Here is a 12,838-nt window from a genome sequence, read left to right as displayed (position 1 = left end):
GCTTTATTAACGCTAAGGACTCTCAGTCTGATTCACGACTACCTTACTGCTGCTTCACACCGAGATTGCCCCACAAAATAGTAAATCAGCAGTAGGATGAAGCCTGTCCCACTCGAATGGCCCAGAGCATGGAGACTCTGTTCTGAGCCTTTTAGCCTTTTATTATTGAACATGTCTAGCAGTGCATTTTGGGTAACCACCATTGTTACTGGGCATTAAGCTGAGAAGTAGTGCTTAGCTTTTAAACTGGAATTAAGAATATAGATCAATTTCTAGAAAGTTAAGCTATGTATCTACAGCTATATGACTACATAAGTCAGATTTAAGCTTTTTTCCTTTTTTTTTTTTTTTTTTTCCTGCAGAAGTAGTCAGAACTTTCCTTAGTGAGAATTTTGCATTAACTGGGTTCCAGAGAAACCGACAGTTTATACTATAGACCAAGTTTATTTTTTAGAACTTATTTTGCATATGCGCAACTTTCTGCAGGCACATGAGAAAAAGTCTGCATGCAGACTGTTTTTACATTTGATGACTTGTGTAGACAAAAAGAAAATATCGTACACAAACAGCATCTGTGCACTCAAATTAAGAATTTGTCACTGCTTTCATTCAAGTTCTTCAGCATGAAAACATTTGGCAAATGAAAAGAGAATGACAGATCTGAATCCTTTTACAAAGACATTGCCATTTCCCACCCACACCCTTTTTTTTTCCTTCAGAAAGCATTCAAAACTTAACCCTTGGTTTTCCAAACTTGTAATTTATGTACTGCATAAATATGATTACACAATCTCAAGAGAAACATACTTTTTTTTCCTTTTCTTTTTTTTTCTTTTTTTTTTTTTTCATAAAATCACATCAGATACACATTTTTGTGGAATTATGCATGCAGATGCAGTAAAATTACTTTCAGCTAGGATACTGTTGATCCATGTATTCCGTGACCAGTCTTGACTGCTTTTCTTAACATATAGTCTCCCACGGTTTTTGTCTCTCAGGAAGCATAAAAATTAAGTTATACCATATTTATCAAAAATTTACATATAAAGAGAGACATAGAGCTATCAGCACCTTACTTCTCAAGGCCTAAAATACTACTGCTACTACTACTAATAATAATAATAATAAAAGAAATATAATCTTAAGAATCCAGGTATTTACAACTAAAACATTTTTTTTTTTTTTTTTTTTTTTCTGTCAACTAGATCACTAAGAGAGCTATCTGCAGTTGATACTAATCTTTCCTTAAACTTCAGAGGCACAATATACATAAAAAATGAGTGGTGGTGAGAGAAAAACATTTTTCAGATTCCTTCAGTGTCAAGCAAAAGTTATAGGCACAAGAACTCAAAAATAGCTATATACAACACTTTTTATAGATATGCTTGTGTCAGTATATCACTCATATGATTTCATATTCTTACTTCACCCTGGTTTTCACCATAGGACTGTTTTTTTCTCCTTGTATTTGGGGTTGCCTGTACTTTCTTGTGGAATATATGCCAATATTGCAACTTCTTGCCATGTGAAGATTTCACTGAAATTAATGGGATTTCTCTTCATTTGTTCAGGAAATCACATTGCTCTAAATGTTTAAAGGGCCTCTGAAGGTCTCTGATTATATACAACTCTTTCTCTTAATCAAAGCGCAAGAAAAAAAAAACAAAAAAAACCACAAGTACCACAAGGCATTCTTCTTTGCTCCCATATTAATACGTATTTGAGTATAAATATTTGTATGAGGAAATATAAATTATATATATCAGTTAGAATACTATTAAATTACTAAGCAATTACTTTCCTCATTCTTGCTACATTGCATGTCATCCGTCATGTATCTGTTACTCACAGAAAGGCAAGACAAAGAGAATTAAACACTTTTTAAAATCTTTACATAATCCTGTATTCCAGGCATTTCTAAGTTTTCCAGGTGCAACTCATTCATTTTTTTGTGCTTTGCATCACAATAATATGGCATTCAGTCATGAACAAATATCAAATGTACTTTATGTATCAGCTGTATAATTGTTCAGTTCTCCAAGGTATTGGAAGAGAGTGTATAATGGAGTGAATAAAAGTATGCCAAAAATAATAAATTTAGAGCCCCTAAACTCAACTAGATTCCCTTGATAGTAACAAACCTTTCAAAAATATTATCACTCATGACTTACTATAACTTCTTTTTGTCACGAGTTTCTTTTATAGTTCATGCCTGACCAATCTGGTGGCCATTTAAGATGGAGTGATGACACTGGTGGATAAAGGGAAGGCAACTGATCATCATGAACAGTCATCTATCTGGGCTTGTTCAAGGCCTTTTACATGCCCCCTCACTACATCCTTATCTCAAAATTCAAGAGATATGGATTTGAAGCTTGGACTATTCGGTGGATAAGGAACTGTTTGGAAGGCCAATGACAGAGGGTTGTTGTGAATGACAGTATGTCCAGGTGGAGCCCAGTGATGAGCAGTGTCCCCCAGGGCTCTGTCCTGCGTCTGGTTCTTTTCAGTATTTCCGTCAGTGACATCAATGACAAGCATGTGCATATCCTCAGCAAGTTTGCTGATGACACCAAGCTGAGCAGTGAAGTTGACACATTAAAAAGAAGGGATGCCATTCAGAAGAATCTCAAGAAACTCAAAAGGTGGGCCCACGTGTACCTAATGAGGTTCAATACAACAAAGTGCAAGCTTTTGAACTTGGATTAGACTAACCCCAGATATGTATACAGACTGGGGGAAGTACTCCTTGAGAGTAGACCTGTGGAGAAGGACCTGGTTGAAAAACTGAACATGAGCCAGCAGCATGCTCTTGCAGCTTGGAAGGCCAGTTGTATCCTGGGCTTCATCACAAGAGAAGTGGCCAGCAGGGACAGGACTCTACTCTGCCAGTGTAAGGCCCTAACTGGAGTACTGTGTCCAGGTCTCAGGTCCCCGGTACAGGAAACTGGGGATGGAGTATGTTCAGCGGAGGGACAGAAAAATGATCAGGGGACTGGAGCACCTCCCCTGCAAAGACAGGCTGAGGGAGCTGGGATTGTTCAGCCTGGAGAAGAGAAGGCTACAAGAAGGCCTCATTGTAGCCTTCCAATTTTTAAAATTGGATTATAAAAAGGAGGGGAATCAACTTATTACAAGGGAAGATAGTGATAAGACGAGGTGGAATGGTTTTAAGCGCAAGGACAAAAGGTTTAGATTGGATGTCTGGAGGAAGTTCTTTACAGAGAGAATGGTGAGGGGCTGCAACAGGCTATCCAGAGAGGCTGTGGATGTTCATAGAATCATCATAGAATCATAGAATGGCCTGTGTTGAAAAGGACCTCAAAGATCGTCTATGTAAACCCAGATTACATAGTAAGTCCTGGATAATAAACAGTAATAGAAACATTTTAACTTAAAGTCTCAGGTTTTCTGAAGTTTTTTGCCTCATCACTAATGAACAGTTCCAAAAGGACATCTGAAATTTACCCTCCAGAATTAGGATTATGGTTCTTAATGAAACAATTTTCTGGTGAGGAGAAAGCAAAATATAAGAAGGAATAAGCAGGGAAAAGGAAAATGTTCCTTTCTGGTAGAACATTAACAATTGAAAAATACAAGGCCACACCAGAGCAAACTGAGAAGCTGGAGCGAAAAAAAAAAAAAAAAAAAAAAAAAAAAAAATTCTCATATATAAATTAGCTTTGTCATGAGTAAATTGGAAAATCTGCTCAGTGATAGTAGGTGGACGTACAGCTTGGTGCTATATTGACATTAGCTTTAATTTGAAAGAAAAATCACACTTTGTGCCTATTGTAAACATGTTCCATAGTGAGAAAATATTTTAGCATTTTTTCTAAGCATACTGTACATACCCTTTTCAAATGATGTTTCCTTTAGATTTTTCCATTTGGTATCATCAACATATAAACTAAGCTGTGGCATGAAGAAGAAATAAGTGAGATTATCTCCTGTTTCCCTTCTGTGGTATCTAAAACATACATAACTACAGAATATTGTAAGAGTACCCACTGATCCTTCATAGGTACTTTTGTACAAATAAGTTAGTACACAAGTCACTAATTCTTAATAAGCTGCACATCAGTTTTGTAAAGTTGTCTTTAGACTCATACAGAAGCTACTTTGAAAAATATACAGAAAATCTTGCTATTGCTGTAGACACAAGACAGCCAAACTCACACATCACAGAGAAGAAACAAGTATACTGTGAGCTTTAAAGGGGAAATTAATTTCCATTCAGCAGATCTGTGCAGAATTTCTGCCAGTATTGTTCATGGAGTGACACATTTGCTAACAATCACAAATTAGCCCCTTTTGATCATTAACAGAAGCAAGTAAGAATGTTTTCTTGTCCACATTTTAGGCTACTACCATTTTTGTCAAAATACTTTGGAATTCAGCCATGAAAAAATGTCCATTAAAATCTCTACAGTATAGCTTTTACACGGACAGTAAATTTTCCAGAGTAATCTATACAAATATGAAAATTTGATCACAAATTTTCTATAGTCCTATATGCCTCCCTTCCTTTCTTCCTTGAGAACATGCCTTCTGTAATGTCACATTGTTGATTTGCACTGAGAAATAATAAATCTCAGCCTTTTCCACTCTTTCCTTTACTGAACTTCTTAGATTTAAAAATTAAATTGCTGCAGGACAGACCATGTGTGTTATAGTCTCACAAGCAATTACAGTGTGGGTGGTGAATTACTGCAGAAATAATATGCTGGTCAGTTGCTCTCTGTTCCAGCATATGAACTTTTGTGGAGCATCTGGCCTGTGTCTGTGAAAAGTTCTAATATTTAATTTTTGGACAGGGCTCATCACCTGGTTATGCTGTGAAACTCAAATCATAAATCTTCTGATTCAACAACAAAGATTTGGTTGGGTGACTTTTAGATAGCAACATCTGCTTACACAGCAAATGAGATCTATGTTCCAATAACTATTCTTGTTCTACATACCTACGAGTATCTGTGTCTTAAAATTCATGACTGAAATAAATGATGTGCCAGAGATAATTTATGTAGATGTTGCACTGGTCATAATGAGATGGTGACATATCACACGTTCTGTAGAACATGTATATTCTATTTTGACTCTGGACCGTTTTAATTTGCACAAGATATTTTACTGACCTCTGGATGCTGTTTGTAGTTAGTTTCATCCTTTTTTTAAGTCATGTTCTGCTCACCATTTATGAGTGTCACAGATCAGCTCACATAAAGCAACTCTAAAGAAATATGTTGTTCCATCATCTTCCTAGGCTTTCAGGTGAGGTAGATTGGCCTATATTTTCCTGGCTCCCTCTTCTTGGCCTTTTTGAAGATTGGTATGACTTCAGCTTTTCTCCACTCTTCAGGCACCTTACCCATTCTCCACAACTTTTCAAAGATGATATAGAAAGTGGTTCAGTAATCACTTCTGACAGTTCCCTCAACACTGTTGGGTACAAGCTGTCCATCTTCTCAGCATCCTTCATTACCTGGGCACCCATTTCATTCAGCTGTGGGCTCATATTTTCCCTAGTCTTTCTTTTGCTAATGACATACTGAAAGAAGCCTTTCTTGTTGTCCTTGTCATTGGCTCCCTTGACAGTTTCAACTCCAAATGGACCTTAGCCTTCACTGTTGCACTCCTACATGTTGTGTTAACATTTCTTTGCTTCTCTCAAGTGAACAGACTCCCTTTCCATATTCTGTAGATTTTCTACTTGAATTGACCATAAGCTCCTTGCTCATCCATGCAGATCTCCTGCCACCTTTGTCTCATTTCTCACTCTTAGGGATGCACCAATCTTGAGCTTGAAGGAAGTGATGCATGTATATCAACCAACTCTCTTGGGCCTCCTTTCCTTCCAGGGTTCTAACCCATGGGATCTCTAAGTAGGTCCCTGAAGTCAAAGTTTGCTCTCCTCATGTACAGGTTCTTAATCCTACTTATTGCCCTATTTCTTCCTCACAGAATCCTGAACTCCATATCGCATGGTTGCTGCAGCCAATTGCAGCATTTAATTTTCAAATCCCCAAGGATTTGAACATCGTTAATTTGGACTTCTACCTCCAAGTCCTTCAGTTTAAAGCCTGCCTCACTAAGTTAGTCAGCCTGCTGCCAAAGATTTCTTTGCCTTTTTTAGACAGGTGGATCTCATCCCTCTATAACAGTTTATAATCTTCATTGAAAATCCCACTGTTATAAAATCCAGCATTTTCATTCAGGCACCAATCATGCAATAATATTGCATAATATTTATATGCATATATATAATATTTATATGCATTGTACATCCATTACTGGCTGCCATCTTTCCTCAAATTGACATAATTGACCACATCTACTATATACATGTAAGAATATTAAAAATGTAATATATATATATATATATATATTATATTATATATATAAATAATAAATTATATATATATAATACATTTATTAAAAATGTATTTAAAATGTAAAAATGTATTTTTACCCTGGAAAACTATAATAAAAATAATAACTCTTTTTCTATTCTTATTTTAAGTTTCTAACAAAGTTTCCCTCTCCCCTCTAACAAACAAACAACTAAATAACATGGAATTTTAAAATGGGACTGTCATTTTTACGTTACTTCACGTAGTTCATATTTCCACATTTCAATGTTTCTGGCTAGAGGGACACCTATAAATCATGCGTTCTAGGACATAATTTCTTGGACATTATGGTTTTGTAGAATAGCAAATTTTTGGCTCAGGATTCAAGTTTCTATGAGCCATTTCAATATAAATTTAAAAGAGAAACATTTTGAGCCTAATTATTTTAGATATAGAGAAAAATATTTGAAATTTACAGGAAAACAGATATTCAGGGTTAGATGAGAATCTAATTCTTCATCCAAGTTAGTTTCAATGGAAAATTTTTGACCAGACCTATTAGAAAAGATTGTCTGTAACAGTTTACTAAAGACAAAACCAAAGAAAAGAAAGTAACATTATTTTTAATTCTTCTCATAAATAATTAACACAACACAGGTTGATATATCTGTATAAAAATATTATAATTTAAAAAGAGAATTATACTATTTGCTGATCTGTATTTCAAAGAACATAATTGAAAACTTCCCTTTGAGCAAAACCTATAGATACTAACAGAATATTTTGAGTTAATTAAAAAATAATTTAAAAATAAACAAACAAACAAACAAAAAAATATTGCCTTTGAAGAGCCAGGTTAGCTATCTATTTTATTTTATTAAAATAAATGTAATCAGAAGAGTAATCAAAAACAGGAACTTTAAACCAGCTGATAAATCTGTCATCTCAGAACCACAGTTGAAAACAGCTAAAAAAATATATGGTTGTAGCAGACATATACAATGTTGGTTCATGGTTAGGTGTGTTCACTGATGATAATATTCTTTACTTTCACACCTTTCAAGAGTGATAACAAAATAAGATGCATCTCTTCTCACTAGGGGATTCTTTATCAACTGAGCATTAATACTGAAAGTAAATTTGTTCAGTGTTCAGAGACAGTTCTGTTCTCTGCTTATAAGAATTCTTTAATTCTTATTATTACCAATTGTAATATAAATAAACCAACAACTAGAGAAGTTCAGTATGGCAAATGTATCCTAAAACAAAACCATCCTTATCAAAAGCTACACAACATCCACCATCTGTTTGAGAAGTAGGATATTATTCAGCACAGGTGTTAATGGCAAATCAACTTCACACAGCTACAACTTCATGCTCTGGAAAATCAAACACCATCATCCAGATTTTATACAGGCAAACAACTTTTAAACAGGCAAAGCAACTTCTGAGGTAATGCATAATATATATATATATATATTTATTTCTGGATACTTCTATTCTGGACATGATTGAGATTACCTGAATGACAAGCGTAGGGAATGTGGAGGATTCTAAGTCAACATTTTCTGCTTCCTTAGTTCATTAGCATGGGCTCTATCAGAAGAGGGATGACTAGCAAAGACAGGGAGGTGATTGTTCCTCTCTACTCTGCTCTTGTGAGGCCCCATCTGGAGTACCGCGTCCAGGTCTGGAACCCCCAGTACAAGAAAAAGAGCTGCTGGAGAGGCTAGAGGAGGGCCACAAAGATGATCAGGGGATTGGAGCACCTCCCCTACAAAGACAGGCTGAGAGAGGTGGGCTTGTTCAGCCTGGAGAAAAGAAGGCTGCAGGATGCCTTTCAATACCTAAAGGAAGCCTATAAACAGGAAAGGAATCAACTCTTTGAAAGGGTAGATAACAGCAGGACAAGGGGAAATGGTTTTAAGTTGAGGGAGGGAAGATTTGATTGGATGTCAGGGGAAAGTTGTGTGATGCTGGAACAGGCTGCCCAGAGAGGCTGTGGACGGCCCATCTCTGGAGATGTTCAAGGCCAGGTTGGATGGGGCCCTGGGCAGCCTGGTCTAGCATTCAATGGGGAGGTTGGTGGCCCTGCATGTGGCAGGCGGGTTGGAGATTCATGATCCTTGAGGTCCCTTACAACCTGGGTCATTCTGTGATTCTGTGAAAGGAAGAAAATCTTAGTGAGGAATATCTTATCCCTGTGAGGATGCATGCTGACATTCCTGATGCTTAATATGTCGATTACATGACTATAAAAGCTGTTAAATAGCAAAAAGGCAGCATTTGATGTCAGTGCTCAATTATCTGCTGTAACAAAGATGTTCAGTAAGACAAGTAAGTAAGTAACAAGTAAGAAACTGAAATTTTTAAGAAGAAGGAAAGGGAGAATTAGGGAAAATAAAAAATCACATTTGTACATTTTGTAATAAATAAAAGAGAATATCTAAATAATATTTATGTTTATGTTTAAATAATTTATGTTTAATATTTACTATTACTGATTGTGAATTATTTTATTTTGCAAATCATTTTATCAAATCTTTACATAATCAGAAAGATCCAGGCTAGGTTTGTTTGGTGTTCAGATATTTTTCATAATGATGATGGAAATTCCTATTGATTTTAATGACTTTTATCCACTACTATCACCATCAGAGCTGAGAGTGATATTTAGTAAGATCCAGTTTGAACAGTCTTGTATTCAGTGTCATAAAAAGCCACTGTGTGCACTTATTAATGCTTTTTAAAGCAATGCTCATACAATTATCATAGGATGGATTCTAGTCCATCTAAGCCAGTGATCTAATTTACACTTGAAGCCATTTCTTCCTGAAATAAGAACCAATGCTCCTGATGTAGTTAGCTGAAAGCTGTTAAGTGTTCTTAAACCCAGTATGAGAAACTCAGGATCCATTTTACGAAGTATGATAGTCATTTTCTGTCATTTTTTTATCTTTTAACCATAAAGTATGTCATACTTGTATCTTTTATCATTACTTATTAGTATGTTCACCCATTGCCTTTTAATGCATTACCATTAAACTAGATGGCAAACAATGGGCAGACAAAATGATATGGTCAGTGCCCTAGGGATGTAACAGTAATGGATGGATGGACAGTAATGATTCACTTACTGCAGTCAGAGCTACTCCCAGTGATTTTTGTGATGCAGTATTTGTTCCACAGCACATATCAAATTAGAAAGAAAGAAAAGAGAAGAAGATATAAATCTACATAAGTGGAAAGGAAATAGCAAATAGTTGTGGTTTCAACCATTCAATTTTTTTTACTGTTTTCTAATGTTTTGAAATATGTGAATAAAAAGTATTAGTGGATAAAAATTTAGTGGAAACACTCAAATAGAAATTAACATTAGAAAAAGGTTCAAGGTTGCTATAGACTGATTAAAAAAAAATCATCTTTGACTGCAATGCATTTACAGCATGAGGTCTAAAGAAATAAGAATGTTAGGATAATCAAGGAGACCTAAGTTGATGAGAAACGTTTATGTAGATCACTCTGAAAGTAATGCCTCCTATTTATTTCCATGGAAACTACACTAGATACAAAGAGCACAATAATACTATTTGATAGATCAAATTCACAGGTACAAAACACTTTTTTTTCAATGTAGTCATCATCATTAGCTATGCATTTTCACCAGCAATGAACAAGAGCCTGCATAACATGCTCATAAGTATCTGCACAACCATCCGGAATATGGCTTGTCTTACACATCACTGTTGCCACTGCTGAAGCATACCACCCACTGCCTCACTGTGCTCACATCCACTGTCTGTCTCCAAAAATATTCAGAGAGCCATCAATAAATGTCAAGGAGTACAATATTTTCTTCATGGAGAAATTCAATTGCACATTTGTTTAACATGCACTTTCATGTCAGATGTCAGTTTGTCAGATTCTCTGTCTGCCATTTGTCAGACAGCAACAGAATTTAACAGTATTGGTGAGAAGGTTCAACCTCTACTGTCATACCACCAGCATCCACCTATGACACTGTGGGCCAATGTAATAAGATATGAAGCATCACTTTTGGAACAGCCTTCATATTTCACTGGACATAGAAAAATTTCTCTGAATAAATTGGTGTACTGAGAAAAAAAGTAATTTTGATACACCTCTCAGATCAGCTGAGAACGTGAATGCTTTGTCTCACTGAACAAGGCAAAATTGGTTATATACTTGCAAATGCAGGAAGATAAATGTGCTCTTCTAGGTAAAAGATGTAAAAGAACTCCTGAGAAGGTTTAAAGTGCTGTGCATAGGTCTCATATCAGCTTTATGAAGACTCAGAATAGTTTGAATTCTCTTCTGACTCTTTTTTCATATATACTAATAATTTGTTTCTTGTTCTTAACTTCATCTAAGATAAAACAGCTATTTCAGATACTGGAAGAATAAATTGATGATTTTTCTCCCTTATTAATTTCTACAATAGAACTTAGTGCAAAACATGAAGAAGAGACAAGTTTAAGCAGAATTAAGCAGAAAGTTCAGAGGTCTTAATGAGATAGTTTTATTTAAATGTTCATTTACAAAAAATGTTTTTCAAGATATTATAATTTTGAACTTGTTAAAAAAAGAATTAATTAGTGCCTTGACACAGTATTTTTTTTTATTCTTTTGAATGCATATTACTGGGTAGATGTCTGCTTTACAACGATTCCAGAAAAATTTCTAAGCAAAACCAGCAGAAAGCGTTTAGAAAAGTATATTTTTTATTGATTAAAAAATACAATGCTGAAAGGATAATAAAATGTGTTTAAACAGCGTTATAAGCACATTTTCAATGGTTTAATGAGAACTGCTTTCTATTATATACATATCACATGAAATAGAATGCTCCTCTATCATCATAGAATTTAATTCACTTGTCTTCGATAAACGGGCAAATATAACTTCCAAACTTCGCTCTCATCTAGAAGAACATTCTGTTAAGTTCCTGAAACTGGAGGTAAAGATGCAATTTATTTATTTATTTAGCCTTGGAATTATTAAGAACATAACTGAAGGGCTTAAACTATTCTAGTATGCTACTTATAAAACATAAATGATGCATATAATTACATTTTTTAGTTCCAGATAATGCTTTCTAGTACACAAATATGCTTTCTAGCTGGATATTCATTCTATATGCCTTCAACTAATCAAGAATTAAAAAAAAAAAAAAATCAGTTAAGGTAATCAAACAATATGGATCATAAAATCATATTGTCATTAAGGTTGGAAAAGACCTCCATGATCATCTAGTCCAACGATCCACCTACCAACAATATTGCCTACTAAACCTTGTTCCTTAGTACCACATCTAAATGTTTATTGAAAATCTCCAGAGATGGTGATTCAACCACCTCCCTGGGCAGCCTGTTCCAGCGCCTGAGAGCTCTTCTGGAGGTATTTCCTAATATCCAGTCTGAATCATCCTTGGCTCAACTTGAGGCCATTCTCTCTGTTTCAAACTGTGTTACTCGGGAGAAGAGGCAAACCTTGCCACAATCTCCTTTCAAGTAGTTGTAGAGAGTGATAAAGTCTCCCTTGAGACTCCTCCAGACTAAGCAATTCTAGTTTCTTCATCTGCTTCTCACAGGACCTCTGCTCCAGATCCCTCGCCAGCTTTATTACCCTTCTCTGAACACACTTCAAGGCCTTGATGTCTGTCTTGTAGTGAGGAGCTGTCAACAATTCTGGTCTGGTTCAGCCTGGTTCCATGACTAAATGGGGTGGGGGTCCCAGATCTATGTCCTGAGATGGGGGGAAGGAAAGAAGTAGGAAGATGGGCTTTAAAACAAAACAGCAGCAACAAGTTAAGGGAGAAAACTTAATTTACTAAATATGACAGTGGCATAACATTATATAATGCAGTATAATTGGAGCTGAAACTAATAAATAAAATGAGAGAAAGAGAGAATGTCCAAAACTGAAGGCCTTACTTTAATGCTGAAGGCAAGATGGCTATGGAGCACACACTGCAGAGATGAGGAGTAAAAGAAGGGGCAGTCTTGTGCCTTGAAAACACTTTTATCTTTCTCTGTGAATTGAAAACGGAAACAGAACAGTGAAATCTTTACATTTATAATTCTTCCCTTCTGAGAACCAGGTACCCAGAAATATTGACAATTCATGGAACTGGAGTATTAACTCTTGAACTCCCAATGCACTACATGACATTATGCTGTGGAATATCAATAACAAAAAAAAACGTAAAACCATGACAGGGGTTCCAAACTGCACATAGTCCTCAAGGTGCAGACTCACCAGAGCTGCGTACAAAGGGGTGGTCACCTCTCTGCTCCTGCTGACAACACTATTTGTGATACAAGCCAGGATGCCATTGGCTTTCTTGGCCACCTCCTTCCTACCCTCAGGCAGATTGATACTTTCTCCCAGCTTGATGTTATCTGCAAACTTACTAAGGGTGTTCTCAATCCCCTTATCCAGGTAGTCAACAAACATATTAAACA

The sequence above is a fragment of the Centrocercus urophasianus genome, unplaced genomic scaffold (assembly GCF_019232065.1).
Source record: "Centrocercus urophasianus isolate 14NV4802_14NV808 unplaced genomic scaffold, USGS_Curo_1.0 seq_9, whole genome shotgun sequence".
Lineage (NCBI taxonomy): Eukaryota > Metazoa > Chordata > Aves > Galliformes > Phasianidae > Centrocercus > Centrocercus urophasianus.
Note: the sequence above shows the minus strand (reverse complement) of the source record.